Source organism: Dipodomys merriami, unplaced genomic scaffold (genome assembly GCF_024711535.1).
Source record: "Dipodomys merriami isolate MVZ:Mamm:240054 unplaced genomic scaffold, mDipMer1.0.p SCAF_987, whole genome shotgun sequence".
NCBI classification, from domain to species: domain Eukaryota; kingdom Metazoa; phylum Chordata; class Mammalia; order Rodentia; family Heteromyidae; genus Dipodomys; species Dipodomys merriami.
In genome coordinates this window covers 170,445-196,678 of record NW_027206609.1, presented here as the reverse complement: position 1 = coordinate 196,678, position 26,234 = coordinate 170,445, and the positions used below count along the sequence as shown (strand labels likewise).

The window sequence follows — 26,234 nt, the reverse complement described above, 5'->3', positions numbered from 1 at the left end:
TTTTCCTTTGCTATTTTCAATTCTATTTTTCATCCATTAGCTATCTAGAGATAATTTCGACAAATGCCCATGAATGGGAATGCTGGCTCTAGAGCTATGTACATTTGACCATACAAAATGATGCTAATTGAAATGGACTCCAAGACATGGAAACAACAATTACTTTTTTTTTTCAGATATCAACCTTGATGTCGGTAAAGAAGTGTAACTAGATGTTATTTTATTTCATTTGTCTTTGATTTATCTCTGGACATCTCTGTCTTGATTCTGGTACCTTCTATCTTGTATATACATTATCTGATTTGGAGAAGGAAAGGGAAATAACATAATGATGAAAGAAGTGACCCATTGCAACAATGATATTCACAAGACAATATACCGGCAATGAACTTTACAACTTTGGGGTGGGGGGTATGGTTGAGGTGGGAAAGGATAGGAGAACAACAATGGAGTGGGTAACAATATACATCAAGGAATGTACCTTACTCATGTAACTGTAACCACTCTGTACAGTACCTTTAAATAAAATAAAATTTAAAAAAGTGAACCTACCCTAGAAAAAAATATCCCTTTCAAAATAACCCATCTGTAATAGTACTTGTGAGGGATTCTAGAGTCAAACTGTTATACCTGGAAAGGGATATATTGGGAAGCCATCTCAAACAGTAATCAAAAGGCTGAGAGCTGTGCTCTGGAAAGGTCAAACAGTTAAGGGAAGACAGGGGTATGGGTTATTACCTCAAAAGTATTTAAGTTAGAGCTGTTGGACACTAAAAGTTTAAGACTTTGGAAACAAGATGGATGTCTGTGCTATGGTTGTAATGATTATTGCTCCCTTCTGCTCCTTAATAATAAGGGATTCAATTATCACTATGTATACAAACAATACCTCAGTTAATAATTGTAACCACCAACTAGATTGATGCCTCAGTTTGCGGACATACCTGTAGCCACTCATTACCCCACCCCTGTAGTAGAATGAATATAAAGCATTTAAAACAGGATTTGGGGATCCAGAAGCTGGCAATGAGGCTTTGGGTCCTCTGGTATCTTCTTTCCTATCACTTCCTGTGATTTCTCAGTTCTTTGGCCAGGTATCCAATCATCTTTGCTGTTTCATGGCTGTGGTTAGTGACAGTACTGATATTCGGAACACCTCAAAACAAACTATGGAAAACACTTCCTCAGAGAAGATTCACAAATGTATAGGAGCACCTGGAAAGAAACCTAAAATCAGCAGTCATTCTGTGATCCTTTAACAAGAAAGTATAATTCTGGTGTACCTTTACTTCGGATATATATAAGAGATGGACAATTGTCCCTTTTGTACATTTGGTATTTGGTATTGCATAAATTTTCAGAAACACATATACATTGTGAAATAATGTTATTTATTTCATAGGTCACAAACCTGGTCACTGGAGTGATGACCCAAATGTCTTATCTCAGTTGCCTGATTCAGACTTAGATGAGTGTGAATTGCATAATTGTGAACATTTTTCCATGAAACTTAACAACACAGGTCACTCCATACCTCTAAAGATTTTACATATATTATAGTAATACACACCTAAACTGGTCAGCACTCACAGCACATCGGTGTGTTATAATTGTCTTCAGATCAGAAATATTCTAGAGTTTAAAGTAGAATGATGGGCTGTACATTTTCAATGGAAGAGTGATGATCACCCCCTGCAATTATTCTCAGTGGAAAATCCTTCCTATACATTTTACTGACTTAGCTTCTACTCTGTGCTTTACCATTATCAGGGAGGGTCACATTGTATAGAGCTACAATACTGCAGCAACCTTAGCTGTCTTTGAATTTTACCTCTAATCTTAATACCAAGGTCAACTCCGAAACTCTAATCACATCATTAGTGGACACCTGAACTTTCCAAGCTTGGTGAAAAATTCAGATATCATTGCTCATTGCCAGTGTTAAAGATCTCACTCTATAAGATTTATTGTGTTTCTTCTTGTATTTCCAACACTGCCTTAGATGTTGGTTTTTGATATAGAGCTTTTAGTTTGCATTTGATTTATGGAAGTGTTAGTAATGCCAGTTGAACTGCATATATTATAATGTAAGTAATTTGATGTTTTGACATATGAATTTAATTTTGGCAATTGAGGAAGTCAATGCACATCACTCACAAAAGTTTCTTTATATGTACTGGTATTGCTTTATTGTGAACTTCCTAAAAGCCAGTCATAGGAGCACATGTCCTAATCCCATCACTTCTGTCACTGAGATGAGTCTTGAAATGTCCAGACAACTTGGCACTTCATAGTGAGAAAGTTTCTACAATGAAGGGTGAGAGAATAGAAAAAAGAACAAATGAATCTTCCAACTGTTTTGTTACATGTTCTTTACACTTAGCCATTAAGACACCATAATAGTATTTTTATAACTTCTTACCTACTTTTTTCCTGTTCTGAGATGTTTTATTTATGGATCTCTAAGAAATCATATAAGAATCATAAAATAAATCTATAAATCATATAAGAAATGTTAAAAAATAGTTTGTTAGGGATATATAACCTAAAAGGAATAATTTCAGGAAAGTATTAAGCACATAAAATGTAATGCACACCTAAAATTGTCTCTTTATTTAAAACTTCAGCAGTTTTAGTTTATTTATTCTAATAACAAAGATTATAAATTGTTACAATAGTATTCCAAATGGAACACAGAACTAGAAAAATGAAGGGTAGCACTAAAGAATGCTACTGCTACTACTAATCGTGTAAGAATAAAATTTAGGCAAAACTCCTTCAGACTAAAAGCCACAGGACAGCCCCAACATTACTTTGTTTCATATGAAGACAAGACCTTTTTTTGTAAAGATAAGTTTTCACAGATATTAACAGCAGTTGGGTATATATTTCTTAAGGCCTTCAGGAAGGATTCTCTGACAATGTTGATGGAAGCTGACTTCTTTGGGACCTACTACACAGTGTGCAGTCACCATTCCAAGCACTGCACCTGCATTAGGGTAATTTTCGTGCTCAAGATAGTTCTTCCAGTTAGGAAATGAATTAACTATTTTATTAAAAACAGAAGTAGGCAACAAGGCCAAACAAATTTCCCAAGTACCAAATACGGATCAGCTGCAGAACCATAATTCAAATCCAGGTTTCCACCAGGCATATCTGAGGATATTCTGTAGGTTTCACATTCATTACCTTTCAAGATGTATGGAGCAGATGAACCCACAATATCTTCCTAATTATGGTTATAATGGCAATAACATTGCTACAGAATATACACATTTTTAAATTAAAAGGGTGTGGGTAATGACATTGTAGGTGATCTTTATACCAAATAAAGACTGAACCAAAAAGAAAAGTAAGGGGCTGGGAAGGTGGCTCAGTGATAGAGCGCTTGCCTTGAATGCATGAGGTCCTGGGATCAATTCCTCAGCACCACATAAGCAAAAAGAACAAAGTTGAAAGTGGTGCTGTGGCTCAAGTGGTAGAGCACTATCCTGGAGCTGAAGAGCTGAGGGACAGCACCCATGCCCAGAGTTCAGGCCCCACGACCGGACCCCCCCCAAACAAAATAAAAATAAAAGAACCTAGGCCGCAAATTTTAGTCATAGTACTAGCACTCATATAACATATATATATATATATATGTGTGTGTGTGTGTGTGTGTGTGTGTGTGTGTGTGTTTGTGTGTGTGTGTGTGTGTGTGTGTGTGTGTGTGTGTGTGTGTGTGTGTATACACATATATATGCTTCCTAAAATATACAGTGAGTTAATTTGTCGAACCTGGTCATAGATTAAACATGAGGTGTGAAAAAGTATGTAAGTCTGAAATGACTCCAAGGTATTTTGAGAAGACAGCTGGAAGAGTTATCACTTAATCAAATAGTAATGAGGGATTGGTTTGTAGATAGAGATCAAAGCTCACTTTGGGATATTTTGAGTTTGTTAAAATCAGTTGTTAGGAGTTGTCAGTAGACAGGATGCTATTAAGGACTTGAATTAAAGTAAACAGAGATGGAGAAAAACTACAGAAATAATTACTGTACTCAGTGGTAAAAAAAAAAAACATGAGAAGGAATATTACAGAGCTAAGCCCAGGGATACCCAAATATGTAAAACATGACAAATGAAGAAAAACAGTAATAAGTATGTAATGCAGACTTATATGGGTAGGTATTTTTAATGTTTAAGGGCTATGAAGTGATTGTGTGATGACCTAAAATTTAAGAAATTCGTAAGTTCAACTATCCTTTGGGCCAACCATAGCTGATAGTTTAAGTAAAACGGAGCCACAATAGTGTGTCTTGATTTACCAAAGTGAAAATAGGTCAATATTTGGAAAGCCAATTTTTGGACATGTCGTTGGAGTGGCAATTACTGCAGTTTGTTCAACTGTCAGTAGAAAGCTACAGGTTTAGCACAATGATAGAAATCTTTCAGAGATCTGGTAGATTTTCCCTCTGACTTCAATTTCCCTTTTTTTCTGAGAGCTAAAATATCACTACTGGAAACCTGTCCAAATTGTGCCTTTGGCAAGTTAACAGATAGTCAGTCTATCACATGCCCAAATAAAAGAGAATTGGAACAGGTTTACATTGAGCACTCACAGTAGACGGGTCTCTGGACTTTCTCAGGAAAAGCCTTCTGCCATTGTGGGATGGATAGGGCTGGATAACATGCAAAATAGACACCATAGATTGAAAGTATTCTGCTAAGTTACCACGTGAGATAACGGAAGGTTTAACTGCATTGTATTGACTTTTATGAATCAGTTAATCAGATTCTTCATGCCATATGATTTTACTAGACTGTAAAATGCATGCTTATTGCATTTCCTTTGTATAACATCTAGTATGTTTTGAAATTTGGTATAAAACATTTGTCTTTTCATTTATTTATTTTTAATATGTATTACTCTAGTTTTCAAGAGTAGGGAAATGTCCTGGAACTTTGTAATTTGATGTCATATGTAATTTATTTTTTTTAATTCTTATTTATTGTCTATTGTAGCCCCCGGCTATATGTAATTTAAACTGTAGTTTTCTTCAAGTGTATCATCCTATGCTGAAGTTTTTTTCTTACAAGCTTTCTAATAAATATGTAGTCTATTCAATTTTGAAAAGTACTGCTGTACCTCCCGCTTATTTGTGGCATTTCTGAAATCCAAGTTCCTCTGTGTGTCAGGGTGGATACTTTTGCTTGTAACAGTTTTGTTATTGAATACATAGCATCTGACTACTTAGGGAACAAAAGATGTGAAGTTATAGTATCCCAATAAAGAACTTCCAGGACAATTCAAGGGCAACTCATGTACTCTCTATGTAGGTGAATAAGAGCAAAGAAAAAAAGTCTTATACATGAAAGTGACTGGGAGTGTGTGCACATAGTTATTCACTTATTTATCTGTTGTTATAGTTTTATATATTCAATATTATTCATTTATATATATATATATATATATATATATATATATATATATATATATATATATATATATATACATATGATCACAATTTCCAAAATCCAGAGAACCACATCCATGGGCATAGCTTTCCTATGTTGCTCTTTGGGTAATAAGAATGAAACCTGGGGGGAAGATGGCAGAGGAGAAGCTGGAATCTGAAGAAGCTCTAGCATAGAAAGCAGTTTTAGAGTTCCAGTGAACAGTCTTAAGCCAGAGAATCACACCAAGTGTGCCATCACAGGACAGAGAGTTAGACAAGAGGGGGGAAGCCAAGGCAAAAAGACACATCTGAGCGCCTGCCAGCCACCGCGGGGGCGGCGGCGGCAGGGTCGCGGCACAGCTGGGGCCATAACTGAGCGCTCACACAGAGAGTCGGGGACTAAGGAGCCAGACACAGCAGGCGAGCGGATTCTACTCAAGACCAGCAAGAAATGACAAGGAGTGGACAACTTCATCCTGCAGTTCCCAGACCAGAGACGACCCAGGATCCAAGACTCGACGTGAGTAGAAGCCCGACATCCTCACTCCTTCTCAGGGAGCGGAGGAGGGAAGGCCACCCCTCCCCCCCCAGCACCGGAGATCTCCATCTTGGATACCGACAAAGCTCGGAGGAGCTGCCAGCTCCAACCCAGGCCTTGGAATAAAACGAGTCATTTAGCAGATCACAAGAACTTAACGGCGGCGAAGTGACCTGCCAGACTCGGCTCCATCCAGGGAAAAGTCACCCAGCTCAGGCACCAGCCATTGGAGTGGCATTCCTCACTGGCTAACCAGAGCCAGAGGCTGCCTCTCCCTCTAGCAGCCTCAACAATCAATTGAAAAACAGAAACCCTGAGAACGGCTCCAGGCTGGGCTCTGTTAGTTTTTTTTTTTTTTTTTTTCACAAAATATCCCCAGGAAAAAGCTACTGATTGTTGAAAGACCTCAACTCTACCCAGAACCTAGCCTTACCACTGCATCCCCCTCTTTTGTGATTCTCAAAGCAGATCACCCTTCCATTAAACTAATCGGGGAGGGGGATCTCAAAATCTTGGGTAAAGCAGAGCATTTTTCTGCCTGTTCGAACAAACTGACTTAAGAAACCAGTCAAGCCACATGACTTCAAGCTGACCAGAGACTCAAACAAGAGGCTGTTTACAGACAAAGGGGAGATACAGGATTCTTCCCACCCCTCCGAAAAAATCAAAAAAAAAATCAAAGAACTTTTTTTTTCTTCTCTTCCTCTTCTTTTCTTTTCTTTTTTTTTCTCTTTTTTTTCTTTTTTTTGGTACCTTTTATATATATAATTTTTTTTCCTTTTCTAAAAATTTTATTAATCTTTAATTTTTGCCTTTTTTTGAAAAAATAATTGTTTTCTGGTAACTTTTTTTTCCTCTTATAATTTTTATTTTAGGAATACATGAATGTGCGTTTTCCTTTCTTTTCTTGTCTTCTTTCTCTTTTTCTTTCTTTCTTAACTATCTTTTTGTTTGTTTGGCTAGCTCTACTGAACTTCTGATCTTTTTCTCTCCCTTTCTAATCCTTTTCACCTTTTCCTCTCTTTTGATCTTCTGTATGTGACTTAACTATTTTCCTGCACATCCTCAGATAAACCCATAGTTGACTATTACACCCTATCCCCCATTGTGTACACACTTAATCCACAAATTTATTACTCAATTCAAAACCTCTGAGACTTAAATTCCTTAATAGCAGTTCTACCTCTTTATACCTCTACAATATTTTAAGCATTTTCTTAAGTTTTGCACTTCTCCTCTATGTCCCTACCCTTCTATTAATATAATCAATTCCTCTCTAAATAGATGGTCTTTTAATCTCCATAATAATATTAATTTTTACGTTTCTATTTTTTTCTGGTCTCTTTTCATTTCCCTTTCACTTTCTTCCTTTTCTCTCTCTCTCTACTTCCATCCTACCCAACCTATTTCCTGCATTGAAATTAGGACATAGTTAACTCTCCCTGTGCCTCCCCACACCAATCTATTCCTATTTTTTACCCACATCTCTCCCTAACCCTAAAAATTTTTGGTTTTCCAAATTCTTCTCTGCAGTTTGAAACCCATTAACATATAGTTGTTTGATGTTGTATAGATGTATCTGTTGAACTAGAATGTATCTGTAGACTATTGACTGTATAAATGCAAACGTTGGTTGATGGTTGCCTTAAGATAGTGTTCTAGAACAAAACTGGTGCTATTTTCATCTCAAATGGGCAGAGTAAGCCAGAAAAACAAGAAAAATGGCAAATCCCGGTATCTCAATTCCCAATCTTGATAATCAGGGGTCAGAACAGATAATGAACAACCCAGAGGAGAGTTCAAAAATAGCGCCACAAACACTGGTGGCAAACATGATAAATGAGAATTTTGACAACTTACAAAGGACCTTGTATGAGCGTGAAAAGGGAGAGAGAGGAGGCATCCCAAAAGTTTATACAGGAATATCATAAGCGTGAGGAAGCTACTCAAAAACTGATACAGGATTTGCGTAAACAACTTGAGAATACTCAAAGAGAAAGGGAGGAATGGCGTGAGCAGGCTGAGAACACTCAAAGAGAACTGCAGGAATCCCCCGAATGGGAAGAAAGAGAACTGCAGGAATCCCACAGACGGGAGGAAGCTAATCAAAGAGTAATTCAGGAATTGAGAGACCAGGTAGAGAATACACAAATATCACTAAAGACATTCATGGAATCCATTAACAAAGAGCTGAAGGAAGTCAGGGAGACCACAAAGGGAATGCTGAATGGAACCCAAGAGAAGGAATGGGAGTCCAAAGAAACCATAACCAATCAACTAAGTGATTTGAGAACAAACACTGAACACCAAATTAAGGAAGTAATGAAATTCCTACAAGACCTAAAACAGAGCTTCAACAAAGAACTTGAAGCCATCAAAGCTGACCAATTAGAAGGAAAAGAGATAAAAACAAAGTAGAGAGTCTTGACAGCAGGTTAGACCATGCAGAAGATCGAATCTCAGGGATTGAAGACAGCCTAGATATTATAGAGAAAGAAAATACAACCATCCAAGACAAGTCCAAGAAATATAGATCTATCCAACACCTGGAAGACACCATCAGAAGGCCTAATCTAAGGATAATGTGTGTAGAGGAGCACCTAGAAACAGAAGTTAATTGTCTAGGAAATTTATTTAACAGGATCCTAGCAGAGAACTTCCCAAACATACAAAAAGATAGGCCTATTCAGATACAAGAAGTTTTTAGAACCCCAAATAGACCAGACCAGAATAGGACATCACACAGTCACATTATAATCCACACAGGGTCAACTCAGACCAAGGAAAAGATCCTTAAAGCTGTCAAGGAGAAAAGGGTAATCACCTATAAAGGGAAACCAATTAGAATCACCTCAGATTTCTCAGCAGAGACAATCAAAGCAAGAAGAGCCTGGAATGACATATGCCATGCCCTAAAAACAAACAACTATCAACCAAGAATACTGTACCCAGCTAAACTCTCCTTCATAACTGAAGGCCAAATAAGAGCCTTACATAGCAAAGAAAAATTGAAACAATACATCTCCACCAAACCAGCCCTACAAAAGATTCTTAAAGATGTCCTACACATAGAAAACCAACAAGACCGCAACAAAGACCAAGAAACTGCACCCAAACTGAGAATCCAAGAACCATAGGAAGAACCCAGTTTTCGCAGCCCCCAAGAAGGTGGATAACATGGCAGACACTCCCAAATAGCTCTCAGTCCTATCTCTTAACGTTAACGGACTGAACTCTCCAATTAAGCGACATAGACTGTCTAGTTGGATTAAAAAACAAGACCCTTCTATCTGCTGCCTGCAGGAGTCACATCTTGCCCGTAAAAACAAACACATTTTCAAAGTTAAAGGCTGAAACAAAATCTACCAAGCAAACGGCCCCCATTAACAGGCGGGAGTTGCAATCCTAATATCAGATAAAATAGACTTCAAATTAAAATTCGTGAGAAGAGATAAAGAAGGTCACTACATACTAATTAAAGGATCTCTCCTTCAGGAGGATATTACAATTCTAAATATCTATTCGCCAAACAATGGAGCACCCAAATTTATCAAAGAAACACTAGTTTCCCTCAAATCCCATATAGATCCAAAGACATTAATTGTTGGGGATTTTAACACACCATTCTCCCCACTAGATTGATCAACTCGGCAAAAACTCAACAGAGAAACCGCAGATCTAAACAGCTGCATAGATCAAATAGACTTAACAGACATCTACCGAACATTTCACCCAGCAGCATCAGAATACACGTTTTTCTCAGCAGCACATGGAACGTTTTCCAAAATACACCACAATTTAGGCCACAAACCAATCTTGTCTAAATTCAGAAACATTGAAGTTATACCTTGCATTCTCTCTGACCACAAGGGAATAAAATTAGAACTCAACACCAAAAGCCACCAAAGAAAGTCCGGTATAACATAGAGGCTGAACAACACCTTGCTGAATCAAGAGTGGGTCTTGGAAGAGATTAGAAAGGAAATTCAAATGTTTATGCTTTTCAACAAAAATGAACACACAAATTACCAGCTCCTCTGGGACATAGCAAAGGCAGTACTCAGAGGTAAGTTTATACCTCTGAGCTCCTACATCAACAAATTGGATAGATCTGAAACTAGCAATTTAATGACACAACTAAACCTCCTTGAACAAGAGCAGCAAGATAAACCTCAATCCAGTAGACAGAAAGAAATAATCAAAATTAAATCAGAATTAAATGAATTAGAATCCAAAAAAACTATAGAAACAATCAACAAAGAGTTCGTTCTTCGAAAAAATTAATAAAATTGACAGATCCTTAGCAAATCTTATCAGAAAAAGGAGAGAACACACTCAAATTATTAAACTCAGAGATGAGAATGGAAACATCACCACGGAAACAACCAAGTTTTAGAACATTATAAGGGAATACTTCTCAAAACTTTATGTTAATAAGTATGGGAACTTTACAGAAATGGAACTTTTCCTAGCAAATATTGACATGCCAAAACTAAACCAAGATGAGTTATACCAGCTCATCAGGCCCATATCAAGCATTGAAATAGAAACAGCAATAAGAGACCTCCCAGCTAAGAAAAGTCCAGGACCAGATGTTTTTATAGTGGAATTTTACAAGGCCTTCAAAGCAGAGCTCACACCAATACTCCTCCAACTCTTCAATGAAATTCAAAGAGAAAGCTCAATACCGAACACATTCTATGAAGCCATCATAACACTCATCCTAAAACCAGGCAGGGAATCATCAAAAAAAGAGAACTATAGACCCATTTCTTTGATGAACATTGATGCAAAACTTCTCAACAAAATTTTGTCCAATCGACTTCAACAATTCATCCAAAAAATCATACACCATGATCAAACAGGATTCATTTCAGGGATACAAAGCAGGTTCAATATACGCAAATCAATTAATATTATTCATCACATCAACAGGAGCAAGAATAAGAACCACATGGTTATTTCAATAGATGCAGAAAAAGCATTCGACAAGATCCAACACACCTTTATGATGAAGGTTTTGGAAAAATTAGGAATCCCTGGAACATTACTCAACACAATAAAGGCTCTATATGACAAACCTACAGCCAGCATTATACTCAATGGTGAAAAATTAAAGCCATTTCTTCTTAACTCAGGAACAAGACAAGGATGCCCACTCTCTCCACTTCTCTTCAATCTAATATTAGAATATCTAGCTACAGCAATAAGACAAGATGCAGACATAAAGGGGATCCAAATAGGGAAAGAAGAAATAAAACTCTCACTCTTTGCAGATGACATTATCTTGTATTTAAGAATCCCATAGACTCCACTCCCAAATTATTCAAGCTGATTCAAAACTTTGGCAAAGTAGCAGGTTATAAAATTAACCCCCCAAAATCAATGGCTTTTCTGTATGCCAACAATGAGAAAAGTGTGGCTGAAATTAGGAAAACATCCACATTCATAATAGCCCCACAAAAAATAAAATATCTAGCAATTAACTTAACTAAAGAAGTGAAGGACCTCTATGATGAAAACTTTAAAATCTTAAAAAAGGAAATCAACACAGAACTTAAAAAATGGCAAAATCTCCCATGCCCCTGGATTGGAAAGATTAACATTGTGAAAATGGCAATTCTTCCCAAGGGTATCTACAAATTCAACGTGTGACCTATCAAAATTCCACCCTCATTCTTCAAGGAAATAGAAGAGGCAATCCAAAAATTCATATGGAAAAATAAAAGACCCCGAATAGCCAAAACGCTCCTCAACGGAAAGAACACTGCTGGAGGAATATCAATACCAAATTTCAAACTCTACTATAAAGCCATAGTAATCAAAACAGCTTGGTATTGGCATAAGAACAGACCTCAGGACCAATGGAATAGAATTGAAAACCCAGAAATGAACCTACAGACCTACAGCAATCTAATCTTCGATAAGGGAGCTAAAACAATAGAATGGAAGAAAGACAACCTCTTCAGTAAATGGTGCTGGCAAAATTGGTTAACTACATGTAGAAAACTTAAGCTAGATCCTTATATATCACCCTGCACCAGAATCAACTCCAAATGGATCAAAGACCTTGAAGTCAAAGCAGACACTCTGAAAACATTACAGGATGGAATAGGAGAAACCCTAGGTCTCCTTGGCTCAGGCCGAAATTTTCTAAATAGAGACCCGGAAACACAACAAATCAAAGAAAGGTTGGACAAATGGGATTGCATAAAGTTGCAGAGCTTCTGCAGGGCAAATGTCATAGCTAGAAAGATCAATAGAAAACCCACGGATTGGGAGAAGATCTTTACTAGCCATACAACGGACAAGGGTCTCATATCTAAAATATACTTGGAATTCAAAATATTAAACCCCCAACAACAAATCCTCAAAGAAACAACTGCCCAATAAATAAGTGGGAGAAAGACTTGAAGAGAAACTTCTCTGAAGAAGAAAGAAGGATGGGCAATAGACACATGAAGAAATGTTCAACATTGCTAGCCATAAAAGAAATGCAAATCAAAACAACATTGAGATATCACCTCACTCCAGTTAGAAAGGCAAAAATCAAGAACTCTAACAACAACAGATGCTGGAGGGTATGTGGACAGAAAGGAACTTTACTTCATTGTTGGTGGGAATGTAAACTTGTTCAACCACTTTGGAAAGCAGGATGGAGGTTCCTCAAAAGACTTCACGTAGAACTCCCCTATGACCCAGCAATCCCACTTTTGGGCATTTACCGAAATGTTTACAAAGAAGACCACACTAAAGCTACCAGCACAAATATGTTTATTGCAGCTTTATTTAACATAGCTATGATATGGAACCAACCCAGATGCCCCTCAGTAGATGAATGGATCAAGAAAATGTGGTATATATACACAATGGAATTCTATGCCTCCGTCAGAAAGAATGACATTGCACCATTTGTTAGGAAATGGAAAAAATTGGAAAACATTATATTAAGTGAAGTAAGCCAGGCCCAAAGAAACATTGGTCCCATGGTTTCCCTTATTTGTAATATCTAGTATATGTATGAGTCAAGCAGAAAAGGTCAGATAATGTGATGTCAGGAAAATGAACACTTAGATGTGTATTTTAATGTTTTTTTTCTTTTATGCATGTGTTTCTAATGCATTTATAAGATTATCTCTTTGCTATATTTGATGTCAGTATAACTTGTGGAGGAGATGGGGAAAAACCAGTTGTTTAAGCATGCAGGTGGACCTGTTGCAACAATGAGAAGTACAAGTTGTCATGTCCAAAATGAGCTTTACAAGGTTGGTGCAGGAGGGGAGGAGGGGGGAAAGCAGAAGGCTGGGAATTGGCGGGGAGGGGGGAGGCTGGGAAGTGATGTGAAGGGTAAACAAAGGAGGATGCTGCAGTGCTTGGTAAGAAATGTACGCATTATCCTGCCCATGCAATTGTAACCCCTCTGTACCGTATGTTCACAAATAAAATAAAATAAAATTAAAAAAAAAAAGAATGAAACCTGGTATTGTTCTCTGGTAGAGAAATAACTCGGAGATTAGAACATTTTTCTTTTAATATGTTGCCTGTTCCTACATCTAAAATGAGGAAGTCTGTTAATACATAATACATGTTATAATCTATTTAATATATTTTACAATGTATAATATATTCTATATTATAATATATATTATATATAATAACTGAGTATTATATATTAATAAGGAAAAATACAACAAAAGTATCTATGTCCACACTTTCCCAGCCATGATTAGGTTCAGTAGAGTTAGGTGCATTACATCTCAACAGGAAAGTTCTATTGAAGTTTTGATGACCTTGAGCTAGATAAGGAGAATTTCTGTAAAAACAGCCTCTCTTCAATTATGAGAAAAGATAAGTTTATAAGTTTTTTTGTTTTATTTTTTTGTTTTTATTTAGACCAGACAAGGAGCCTGAACTCTAGGCCTGAGTACTCTCTGTCACCTCTTCAATTCAAGGCTAGTTCCCTACCACTAAAGCCATAACAGCACTTCTGGCTTTTTTTGGCTTATGTGGCACTGAAGAATCGAACCCTAGGCATTGTCCCTGAGCTCAAGGCTCGTGCTCTACCACTTAAACCACAGCACCACTTCTGGCTTTTTCTGCCTGGGATTGCTTTGAATCATAATACTCAGATCTCAGCCTCCCGGGTAGCTAGGATTACAGTTGTGAGCCACCAGCGCCCAGCAATTCCCTCTCTTTTAGATATTATTCTAAAAGCCTCCTATCCAAGGTCACTCCTAAGATAATAAATGGACATATGCCAATAGTTCCTTCATACTCTTATCTCCTGTTATGGCTATTGTGTGTCTTTTCATTGTATTCTGAACCTACTTCACAGTTCTCTTCCTAATCCATGATTCTAGATGTATTACTAATAATTACCTAAATTTTGTGGCTATAAACCCTAAATTACTCAACTATTAATTTCATTTAATTTTTTTCAGTATGATCGTGGTTCTGTACAAATCTGAGATTATATTCACCTCTTGCATCTACCTCTTGGCATGAGCAGAGCCTGGGCCTAATCTACTTTAAATGCAAGAGGTTAGCCAAAGAACAGCCTACAGTATTCCTGCCTAGGAGTCAGTACAGGTAGTTGAGTGCCTGAAAGAAGCAATGCATTCCTGACATCAGAAGGGGTGAGAGAGACAACAGCCTACAGAGCAAACAGGCAGTCACAACATTTAACAACTTCTGCTTTGGGGAAACTGACTTCCTGCAAAATGGCAATGAGATAACATTAATTTTCTTATATGAAGGAAGTTGTCATGTCTCACTACATAACTCCCTTGTAATCAAAGAGAGGGTCATCCTTTTGTTTCCACCTTAGGCCCAGTCTCAGTTTATGTCAGACTTTGCTCAGACTCTATTCCTACTAGAAGGTCCCTGATGAGGAGGAAAGTGTGATCTCTTGGCTTCTGACTGGCCCTTTGGGACCTGAGGCCACTTTTAGTTTTCAACCTGTTCCTTCTGACAATGGGAAAGCTCATTCTCTTCATTGTGCCCTAGTATCGAATCTCTTCAAAGAATGTCAAGGAATGACAGATTCTGTCTGAGTGAGTGAGTTTCTCCATTTCCAAAGAGGTCAATTAATATCTGATTCTGAGACCCAGGTGAAAGTCCTTTACCAGATCCTCCAAGCTGGAGTGGATGTTAGCTCAGACTCCAAGCCATCCTCATATTTCTCTAGCTCTTTCTCATAAACCAAAAGATTACAGGAGTTTAGTTCAGAAACAAGGAGAAATGAGAGAAGCAGAAGAACCATTGGCAGGGTGAGGAATTTAGAGATTTTGGGTGAAAAATAGGGCTCAGAAAATCTAGAATCAAGGGGCTGGGAAGGTTGCTCAGTGGTAGAGAGCTTGCCTTGCATGCCTGAGGCCCTGGGTTCGATTCCTCAGCACCACATAAGCAAAAAGAAAAAAGCTGGAAGTGGCGCTGTGGCTCAAGTGGTAGAGCGCTAGCTTTGAGCTGAAAAGCTGAGGGACAGTGCCCAGGCTAGAGTTCAGGCCCCAGGACCGGACACCCCTCCCCCCAAAAAAGAAAACCTAAGATCACTCAGATCATTAGGGAATCACATCATAAGATTAGGGAATTAATGTAATAAATTACTACCGAAATTACTAATTCCACTACTCTACATTACAAGTGTTCTGTCAAAAGTTAGCTGTCCTAGCTCTATTTTGATCAGGAAAACAGAGCACATTCTTTCCTTACAAAGTTCTACTGAGTATCTTTATCCATACCCCAGGTTGTTCTTACTCTCTACTTCTCTGTTACTTTCCTTTGCTGCATGCAATCAATGACACTTGAATGTGTTATCATCTTCTAATCCATTTGCTATAAAGGAAAACAAATTATGGGGAAACGTATATCTATGGTACATTTTCTTCTATGGCATATTTATTTGATGTTATTAAGTATTATTTTAATAGTTTCATTGTTAATACTTGAGAAAAATATTTTACTATTACCAGTAATTAGTTGCACATTTTTTTGGTATTTTTCCATGTCTGTGTATTTTTTAAGCTTCTAACATCGTCTTTTCCCCCAACAGTTGCCTTCTTAAAATTGCTTCAAATTATAAACTATATATGATGGTCCTCTATGTGTTCATTGATATATTTAAATTTTGATCTAATATCTACATATTATAGGAAATCTCAACCTATTGTAATTGGTCTGAAAATCAATATGGATGTTCCTCATTAAAGCAAAAACACAATGCCACAAAACTTAGTGAAAGTAGGATTAGGTATATATTCAAAATATTTAGCAATGATACAGTAGAAACATTCACTTCTCATATACCAGAACATGTTTATAGCTATGAATAGCACATTTTCTTCATTCCCTCTTTCTGGTGCATCTAGGTTGATTACACAGCTTGGTTGCTATAGAATATTGCTGCCATGAACATGTATGTTCATGTTGATTTATATTCTTTCAATATGTATCCAATTGCAGTAAACGTCATCAACATATCTGTCTTTTTGGTATTGTGTAAACTTCCATTAAGATATCCCTATGGGTTGCACTAGTTTACAATGCCACAAAACCAAAAATAGTTCCTGATTTATTTACCTCTCCAGCAGTTTATTTATTTGAGTGGTGGTAGCTATTCTGGTGTGTAAGATAGGATCTCAGTGACTTTCCTCTTTATTTTCCTTCGTATTTGCTATGTGGATATGAATCTCAAAAATTTCATTTATTTATTAAATACTTACATTTATACTTCATTCCTGAGTAGTGTCTTTCTTTTTCTTTGGTATTTGATCAATTTTTAAGATTTATAACATTTGATTTTTTCCCATTACAAATACTCATTTCAGTTAGTAAAATGATTTTTTTTCATTACAGTGGTGCACAATTAACTAAAAACAACAGATTGTACATTTATATCACTGGATGTTTTGTTTGTATTTACAGCCAGGAAATTGTTTCAATAAAGATGCTGAACTTCTTTCATTGATATACTGAAAGTATAGTATCTCATATTGGCCTAAACTAATCTCAGAATTAACAGTCAGAGCCTGGGCCACCACAGTCTGGCCTAAGTAAAACCACTAACAAAGTATAAACTGCATTTAAAGAGAGCAAAGAGCTTCATAAAAGATCGAAGAAAGGCATCCCCTTCATGAAGCAAATGTTGAAGTTCACAAGCATACCTTAGGAAACTGAATATCAAGAAGATGAAAGGATAAAAGTATTTAGAAGGACAACATTAGAACTCAAAATTGGGGAGGTGGGACAAACAATAGATATCAAAGCTCAATGCTGAAGGGAAGGAGAATTTTACCGCAAACCTCAGCTGTGTCTTACTCTCTCACACAACACACACAGACACACACACAGACACACACAGACACACAGGCACACACACACACAAACACACACACACACACACACACACACACACACACACACACACACACACACACACACACACCTAGTGAGAAATCTTTGCCAAAGGACAGGCATTCTGGACTTAGACACCGAATACTCTGAAACTATCCACTGTGAGGGCCTTTACTGAAAGTACCCATTGTAAGTAGACATTTACTGAAAGTTAGAACTCAGGTTCCTGGAAAAACCGTGAAATGTCACAATAAAGTTCTGCCTATAACTCCCCTAGCAACAGCCATCAGCGGATGACAGGAAGTACCTAAAGCTACAGATTATTTTTAATTTTTTAATGTTTTTTTTTCACTTTTTTATTGTGAAAATACTGTACAGAGGAGCTACAGTTACATGGGCAAGATAATGAGTACATTTCTTATCAAGCATTGTAACCTCCTCCTTTGTTTCCCCCTCCCATCCCTTCCCATTGTCCCCCCCGCCCCCCCATCGAATCCTGCTCCCCACTTCCCCTCACCAAAGTTGTAAAGTTCGTTTTTCTCCATAAGAACTTGTACATCTCATTGTTGCAATGGGTCCACCTGTATCCTTATTTAAACGATTTGTTTTTTTTCCCCTTCTCCTCCACAAATTATTTCTTTTTGCTTAGCCTGCACTCGCTAGCCCATAAGATTTTTATATGATTACCCAGTTAACAGAAGGGTCGGGATCTCAACTCTGACCCACTGCAATGGTGACAGTTGTGAGTCCAGGCTCGACCTTGCAATAAATGACTCTAATGTGGTCACATGAGAACTGGATCCATGGTGGTATTTGGGGATCCTTATCTAAGCACAAGGCTAGTGTACACAGAGAACCCCAGGGGCAGCTGTATCTGGAAAAATGAAGCTTTTTTCCTCTTCTTTTTAGATAATCAATCATGATGTTGCAGTTGGCTCCACAGTTGCTCCACACCTGAGCAGGAGGAAGGAAAGGATGCCTTAGACTGCAGGACAGCCTTGTGTACCCCTGGATTTATGTGTAAGAAAGCAGTTTGTGATCCTCTAGGCAGTGGTAGCCAAGCTGAAATGGTGGTAAACTTTGCCTGGAGGGTGGCACCCTGTGAGCCCTGCATGCATGGTGAAGCAGCCTGGAAAGCCCTGTGAACATCTCCGGGATGGCCTCTCAGTGGCTTGGAGAAATTGACTCCTTTAGTTGCACATGGCAGGAGGCAGGAGGAGAGCAGGAATCCAGAAGATGTGAGAGGCACAGAAGCAAATGCACCTCTCCATTGAAACTCCTCGGTCATTCTAAGGAGGTTCACAACCCACACGTAGTGGCCACTGCACAGGTCCCCAGAGGCCCTACTTGTCTGGGGAGCAGTTCCTGGTCCTGATCCAGAGCTGGAACTTCCAAAGTGGCCCTGAGCTTGGCTGGGCTGGAGCGGAGCCTACCAGCCATGCTTCCTCTGCCCTGCTGAGTATAGCATCCTAGCAGCTGCCCAGGCTACAGCACCCACAACAGGCCACCTCCTTGGGGCAGGCTGAAGCTGTGCTGACAATTCCTGCCTGGTGCCTGCTTCAAGGCAAGAGCCAGGGCTAGCCCACAGCAGAGCTGGCCCTCACTTCCAAAGGCATCGAGAGAGGCATGACAACCACAGGCCCAGCCTTGCTGCCCTCACTGCCCCTAGAGGTTACCTATAAGTCCCTGCCTTTGTTCTTGAAATTCTTTAGCCATTGGTTGTCTCATTTTTCATTATCGGTTTGGGTGGGACTCGAGACTTCTTCCTCTCCTCACCAAGCTAACATGCCCTAGCAAAGCCACCCTAACTGCCAATCTACCATATATTATGTGATTTTTTGTTTCTCTTCTATTTTCTTCCTCCATGGTATAACCCGTTTCCACTGTATTTGAGGTCTGTGAGCTCCAACTTGCATATACAAATTTCTAATGTGGGGAGGGGAAGGGAAATAAAATGCTGAAAGAAGTACACAGTATGACCCATTGTTACAATGAGATGAACAAGACACTATGTTGAAAATGAACTTTACTAGTTGGGAATGAAAGGTGAGAGTTGGGGCGGTGGGGAGAAAAGGGATGGCAGGGAAAAACAAAAGAGAAGGTAACAATGTTCGTTAGATAATATACTCACTAACTTACTTATGTAACTCTAATCCCTCTGTCTACCATTTTCACAATTAAAAAAAACATGAAAAAAAATTATCCTGGAGTACATTAAGTTCAAATTTCCTAAATGCTCTGTAAATTAAGACCAATTTTAAGTGGGAAGTAGGTTCTCAGAAACATTTTTTTGTCAGTGTTGGTGTTGTGCATTATTACCCAAGTGTACATAAATTAACAGAAGGATAAACAATAGGAATAGGAGAAAGAGAAGTTCTATGTTTAAGTATAATGGTTCAATACACTGTAGAAGACTCTGCAAATAAGACAACTTTGAAACAATAAAGCCAAGGCCAGTATTTAGACCTATGGGAGGGACATAGAGAAAGCATTACTCCTAAATGGAACATGAAGGATGAGGCCACTCCCTTTCTTCTACTAGCTCTAAATCATGGTAGCTAATCATGCAAATTTGTAAAAACAAGAATGGAAGAATAATACTTAAGATTCGGAATCATTGTAGCATTCACATTGTAGCATTAACAAATATGTTCCCTCTATCTGTTGGATATGTTTCACTTCGGTTATAGTGTCCTTTGAATTATGAGTACAGTGTCCTTTGAATTATGAAATACTATCACTTGATATAATCCAGTATATTCTTGCCTTTCTTTAGCCACTAATGATTTCCATTAGAAACCTTTATTGATACAATGTCATGAATTTTTACGTTTATCTCTTATAGGTTTTTACATCTCACATTTAGTTTGATAATCTTTTTTTATTATAAATTTTTGTATAAGGATTGAGGTAGGCCAGCCACCTGTAGGTTACTCCTGTAATCCTAGCTAGGCAGGAGTCTGAGATCTAAGGACCACGGTTTAAAGCCAGCCTGGGCAGGAAAGTCCATGAGACTCTTATCTGTAATAAACCAATAGAAATCCAGAAGTGGTGCAGTGGCTCAAGTAGTAGGGTGCTCACATTGAGCTGAAGAGCACAAAGACAGCTCCTGATCCCAGAGTTCCAGCCCCATGAGTGACAAAAAAAAAAAAAAAAGAAACAAAAAAAAAAGGATTGAGGTAGTAGTCTAAGATCATTCTGTAAATCCCGAAAGACAATAGTGCCAATATACCCATTTAAGATTCTATTTTTATTTCATAAAGTCATAGGATAGTTTTCAAAATCTATTGACCATACAACTGAGAATTTATTTTTAACATATCTGTTACATTCTTCTATGTGTCTGCTGTTGTAGTAGAACTATGTTGCCTCCACTACTAAACATGATAAAAAGATTCAAAGCTAGTATGCAGGGTGAAGCTACACCATTTTACAAGATTGTTCTGACTGACCTGTATTCCTTGAATTTACATAGGAGTTTATTGAGCAGGTGGACCAATATTCTACAGAGATATCTAGATGTTTGATAGTCACTCATATTTTGTACCTTCAAAAAACACAAGATCCCAGATATTATATATAGAAAAATGTCTTCAGAGTATACTTGAAACAACTAAAATTAACTCAGGAATTAGTTAAGATTTAGATAACACTGTAGCATAACAAAGCTGAATGATAACAACTTGAGCTGTACAACAGAGGAAAGTGAGAGGAGAAAAAATGATGGACCACGTAGGAGCTATATGTGATTGCTATTGTGTTTCAAAAACCAGAAAGACTTCAGAGTAGAGAAGGAGAAAAATAAAGTGTCCTGAGACAAGTTTCTTTTCAATCCATCTAATAGCTTGTACTAAAATCAGTGGAAATGGGAAAAATTAAAATAGAAATTAAAGCATTGTATATACATGTTGTAATAGGAATATGATAATTTTCAAAGAAATAAGAGAGAATAGTTAAACTCTAAAGGGAGAAGGAATGAAGAGAGAAAAGAAGCAAAGTTAAACCTTTATCAATAACACACACAACAGTTTGGAAGTGGAAATATTCTAAATTACAATAAAAATTGCTAGCGTGGATAGAATATGGATGACATGTTATTATATATAATTTTGAAAAAGCATACTAGGAATGAAAGTCATGGTTTAAAACACTATTTGGATTATAACTAGACAGTATAGCTCAGTGGTAAACCATTGGCTTTGCATATGTGAAGCAACGGTGTGAACTCCCAAGCATTACAAAGTACACAGAAAGCACACACACAAACACACAAAAACCACATAAACACACACACACACACACCACCTACACATATTTGCAATATTGATATTATCATATTAAACGGAGGAAATTATCACAAACAGTAAAAGTATGTTAATATATGAAATAATAATATTGCTCGTAGTATTTAAAAGTTTGGTAGAAAGAAAATAGTCGCAATATACTTGGATTTTAATAGATTAAGTAAATTGAGAATTAATAGAAGACATGAGAACTTTTGCAAATAAGTTTTAAACAATAAACATTTGAAACATGTGTCCTTTTATTTTAACAAATGATTGATATTACTGGTGTTTTAACTCAAGATTTAGAATATGATAGCGAGGTGCTGTATATAACGCTAGGGATGGTTATATCCATAATTATTTCACTCTGAATATTTTTATTCTAAGGCCTCATAGTTTACCAGTCTCTCCCAAATTACAAACTCTATTTACACATCCCACCATAGCTGGAAAATGGATGTCACAAATCACCATGCCTAGCTCAAAGCTTTTTTTTTTTTAATTCAAAGTAAACGTACTTCCAAAAAGTGACCAAGTAATGAAGCCTTTCTTAGTAAAGTATGTGCTTCTTGAAAATACTGTAAGTATTTGTTACCTGCACAAATATTTTTATACTATAAGAAAATAAATGTATTTAGATTCACTAACCATGTAAAATTAAGAAATTAATTTTTAAATAGCCACATGTTAAATATTATAAAAGCAAAATATATGTGTCTGAATAATTTACATGGGTAAAAATCATGCAAAATTAAATTAACTGATCCTAAACTTTGAAAAAAGAATTACTCTAAAGAAAGAAAAAGAAATATTTAAGCTCAAAATTTGAAATTTAGAAAATAAAATGAAGTAGGGGCTGGGAAGGTAGCTCAGTTGTAGAGCCCTTGCCTTGCAAGCATGAGGCCCTGGGTTCGATTCCTCAGCACCACAAAAGAAAAAAGAAAAAAGCCGGAAGTGGTGATGTGGCTCAAGTGGCTCAAGCGCTAGCCTTGAGCTGAAGAGCTGAGGGACAGGGCCCAGGCCCAGACTTCAGGCCCCACAACCGGACCCCGCCCCCCCCAAAAAAAGTAAAGAAAATGAAGTATACTCTTTAGTTGAATTAATTAAGTGTAAATTCTCTGTATATCAATTTTATAATAAAAAATGAACAAAAACAGCAAAAGTACCCATTGATCAATGGCAACAGCAAAAGCATCAATAGTTCTTGTTTTGAGTGTAAAAAAATATCGTTGAAATATATAACAATGTTCCTTCCCGAAGAAATGTACTCATTACCTCATTTATGTAACTGTAACCACTGAGTACATTACCATTACAATAAAATTAATTTGAAATTAAAAATAAACCAAATAATATACCAATTAAGAATTCTTAGAAGCCATTGGTGAAAAACATTGTAAAAAATTTCCTAAATATCCAAGAAATATACTTTGATGATACTATTTAAACGCTTCAACTTCAGCAGAAAAGCAAAAAGTTTAAAAACTGTTACAAAGTAAAGTAATAAATCAGAATATATTACCATTAATAATAATCATATGATGAATTTATAGTGGTAGTCAAATATGTAAGAAATGAGGCAATTTGCCATTCATTTGCACTTAATAAGTGAAAAGAATTTTCTAGGTCTTTTAAAATTATCATAAGTTTAATGAAGAAATTATTCTGTCACATCATATGATAATCAAAGCTGATATTAGAACAAAGAACAGATTTATTAAGATTTTGGATGTTAATGTATATACTTATTTTGGTTGTGGAAAATGTGGGGATTTCAACTTGGGGTATATTGTTCTTGCAGGCCGGCATCATATCTGTGGTTAATTTTAGGATAGTAGTTCCCTTTCCACAAGAACATGCACCTGATCTGTCCTTTTAGCCTTCCCATCATCAATGGCATCAGAGTTGCACACCAACTTTTCTAGCTTGCTACTTTGCCTGGCCTGGATCCTCAGTCCTTCCAATCTTAGTTTCTAGATAGCGCAGGATGATGGAAATGATCCAATTCACCCAGCTATAGATTGAGAAATAAGTCCACTAAATTTTGGCCTGGGTTCTGTCCTCAAGCCACCTAAGTAGTTAAGAATATACATGTGATACCCTGGTGCCAAGCAGTAAGAATATTTTTAAAGCAAGTAAACATATATATGTATGACTTAGGCTTGTGAATACCTCAGGAAAAGAATAAAAGAGCAGTGAAGCACAGAGGATAGGTAGAATTTTAACTAGCTACTCAGAGGCTGAATAAGCTTAGCTACCTACTCGGGAGTCTGAGATCTGAAGACCACTGTTCAATCATGAAAATACAAGCGATTATCTAAAAAAAAAACACACAACAGAATTGTAGCAGTGGCTGAAGTAGTAGACCACTATCCTTGGGCACAAAAGGTGAGAAATAGTTCCCAGGGACTATCAAGCCTCAAGAATGATGAATGCAAGCATGAGCATATGCACATGTTCGTGTGCGTACTTGTACATGCATGCATACATATACAAACACAAATGAATATTTCAATGTGAAGTTATTTATTTTTTTACCTTGCTGTACTTTATTTCCCTGTATTAGTTCACAAATTAACAAAATCAGCTAAGGACCTATTTACATAAAATTCATCATGTTTCTCTAAAATCTACTCTCTTTTTGGAAGCCTGCTTTTATTTGTCCCAAAAGTAAATTATTCAGGAAGTCAATTCATCACTCTCAAGTCTATAGTATTAGTTGATTGTTTAGGTTCCTCCTAGCAATATGGTTTTTTGAAATTCTGCATCAAGCAATATATTTCTTTTACTAGAACAGAAACCTCTGTCAAACAATTAATAATAGCTTATTCTCCTCCTGGCATTCATCTGTAGTTTTATTTTCTTCATATATTTCATGATCTCTCTGTGTATGCCAAAGTCTGCGCTTAGCATGTGTATACCATTCATAGATACTGAAATTGCTTTGGAATAAATAATGTTCACCCTGACTATCTTGAAAAAGAAGCATTGGTTTCTTAGCACTTTAAGTAAGAACTTGAGGGAAAGAAACAAAAGGAAAAGTGAGGAACAACTCAACACATAGATTCAAATGAAACAAAACAACCCAAGAAAACAAAAATTAATTCAGTACTCAAGAACCTGCAGGAAATTAAAGATTTAAAAAAATCAGCTATGACAAGCTTATGAAATTCGTGACTACATGGGAGTGCAGTTGGGAGGATAGTGGCTAAAGCCCAGACTGAACAGAAAGTTCTGTACACAATGCCATGCACCTGTTATTCTAAATTCCAGGAAGAATAACATGAAGTGCACTGAGACCAAGTTCATACACAAGTAGGAAGCAAGTTTCTAGCTGAAAAATAATCAGGATAACTTAGGGCTGGGGGCATGACAAAGTGGTAAGAACATCCATTTAAGGGGCACAAAACACTCAATCAAACTCTAGTATTAGGGGTAAAAAAAAGCTATGATTTAAATAATTAGAACAATTGTAATACTTGAGTATTTGAGTGGAGAAAAATCCATTAGAGAGATAGAATGAACCCATGTTCCAATCTACTTTAGTGATAATATTTTGTGGTACTTGAGACAAAACAGAGTTACCTTGCAAATGAGCATGGATGTACATTTGGGTGATGGAAATACTCTACTTACAGAGGTGTAAATTAGAATTTTTGGGTAGATTGTAGTTCTTGAACTAAGAGCCTGGGTGATGTCCTTGAGCTTTTTCTCTCAAGGATACTTCTCTAATACTTTGAGCCACAGTTCCAATTCTGATTTTCTGTTGGTTGTTTTGAGATAAGAGGCTCATGGACTTTCCTGCCCAGGATGGCTTCAAACCATGATCTTAGCCTCCTGAGTAACCAGGATTCCAGGCATGAGCCGTTGACGTTTTTAATAATTCAGTAAATTGTATAGTTACAGAAGTTATAAATTATCATTGTAACCTGTGTAATATATGTGTATATATAGATCAATGCATACAGTTAGAAATACATTGACATATTTTTGCATCTACAGTAGATTTATGAAATCATCCTTCATTATAAAATAAAATGGAAACAAATTTAATAAGGAGCAAAACAAAGGGAATTTTTACACGTTACTACTTGTTGAATGGAAGATGAATTGTGAGAATCAGTTTGGGAAAACCATCTCTACTTTAACAAAATGGATAATTGCTATTAATTTCAATCAACTTTGGTGGGGGGGAGTATTGGATGAGGGGGCGGGGGGAGGCTGGGAACGGATGTGAAAGGTAAACAAAGGAGGAGGCTGCAATGCTTGATAAGAAATGTACTCCTTATCTTGCCCATGTAATTGTAACTCCTCTGTACAGTATGTTCACAAAAAAATAAAATAAAATAAAAAAGAAATAAAAAAGAAAAAAGTATAGGGAAAGGTTATATAAAGATCCATTACACTTAAATCATGATTTATTTAATGGAAATTCCCTTGTACAACTAGTTAACATAATGAAAATATAATTAAAAAGAATGGAGACATCTGATCTTAAACTGTGTTCTCTTAAACCATGAGTCAATATAATAGTTTCCTCCTCAGAAATTTTCTTTGCAGGTATTTTCCTCATAGTGACAGAAAAATGATCAATGCAATGAATATCAATACATCACATTG

The 26,234-nt window shown here is 36.9% G+C and overlaps 1 long non-coding RNA gene across 1 annotated transcript in view; it reads right to left on the bottom strand.

Moving 5' to 3' along the window:
- Positions 1-2,162: 2,162 nt before the first annotated feature.
- The window catches only part of LOC138822096 (uncharacterized), a 47,717-nt gene continuing 23,645 nt past the window's right edge, over positions 2,163-26,234 (bottom strand). The window contains exon 2 of the long non-coding RNA XR_011370346.1: positions 2,163-2,305. This is a non-coding gene — a long non-coding RNA (uncharacterized lncRNA). The remainder of the gene's footprint in view (positions 2,306-26,234) is intronic.